The sequence below is a fragment of the Condylura cristata genome, unplaced genomic scaffold (assembly GCF_000260355.1).
Source record: "Condylura cristata isolate star-nosed mole 26May11 unplaced genomic scaffold, ConCri1.0 scaffold00001, whole genome shotgun sequence".
NCBI classification, from domain to species: Eukaryota; Metazoa; Chordata; class Mammalia; order Eulipotyphla; family Talpidae; genus Condylura; species Condylura cristata.
This window is the reverse complement of record NW_004567102.1, coordinates 64,164,389-64,165,811: the sequence shown is the minus strand read 5'-3', so window position 1 is coordinate 64,165,811 and position 1,423 is coordinate 64,164,389.

The window sequence follows — 1,423 nt, the reverse complement described above, 5'->3', positions numbered from 1 at the left end:
AAAAAAAAAAAAAAAAGACCTCTTCGTTGGGGAGAAGAAATATCTAGTTACAAGACAAAGAGGTTGGTGCAGGGAGAGATAAATAACAAGGTCAATGATTCAATGGTTCAATCTGCCACATTCTGAAAACCTCTACAATTATAGTCAAGAAAAACAAATACAGTCAGCTAAGTAGGCACTGAAGTGTCTATTATTCTCCCCACTTCAGTTACAGCTCTGCATGAAATGTGTGCCTTAACCTTTCATACCTTTGCACATGCTGTTCCCTATCAGAAATGTTGTTCCCTCAACTATCTAACCTAATAAACACTACTAATCATCCAAGTTCTGTTCATGACACCCTCAATTTTAACTGTTGTATAATTTCCTACCATGGTACAAGGTGTCATTATTAATATACTGCTTTCACTGAATTTGTTATTTTCAACATCAATGACTATAGGCTAAACATTTATGTTGCCTTTATATAACACAGTACCTTTAAAAAACAAGATAAAATAGTGTATTAATGTTGTTGAAATTATTTAAAGTCCGATCTATTTCCGATTGTCATTTTGGTCTTGGGTATCAAAGTTAGTTAATCCTGAAATGACTACATTTTGAAACAGCGCTTTTATTCACATGGCAAACATTTCCTGAGCCTACAAGATGCCCAGATCTGAGAAGAGAAACAGCCATCTGTCTACTGAATGTACTTGAAGAGAGGAATAGACAAATTCAGAGCTGGGAACATTCCCCCACCTAGTCACACAGAGTTCCTTCTCTCTTTCTGTACCCAATGCCACTCAGTGCCCAAGTAACTGACGTAGAGGTCACATCCATGCATGCTGATGCAAAGCAGTTCAAATAATTCTGAGCCCTATAGGGCAGAGTGTGGTGTGGTCTCTCAGGACTTAACCATAATAACACTAGAAAAGAAACTTACAGTCACAAAGCATTTCTACGTATGATATTTTATTTGATCTTTGCAACCACTGGTGAGAAAGTTTTAAAGGTTAAAAAACTCACCAAGACCTCAACATCATTGACTGTGATTTTTTTTTAAGATTTATTTATTTGTGCATACAGAACTGGGGTACAGGCCAGAGGCTCAGGGGTGGCGAGAGGATTCACCAGAGACAGAGTGGGGAGCAGAACAGGCAGATCGACTAAGTACACTGCTGAGGGGAGCAGTGGGCAGGTCAGGAGAGGTCTGCCATGCCATGCGGTCATCTCCAGGGTAGGTGAGAATCTAACTCATGCGGAAGTGACTTTAGCTTCTCAGTGCTGTGCTTTAACCTGCTACGCCACCAGGGAGGGCCTTGACTGTGATTTTTTTTTTTTTAAAGATTTATTTGTGCATACAGAACTGGGGTATAGGCCAGAGGCTCAGGGGCGGCGAGAGGCTTCACCAGAGACAGAGTGAGGAGCAGAACAGGCAGAT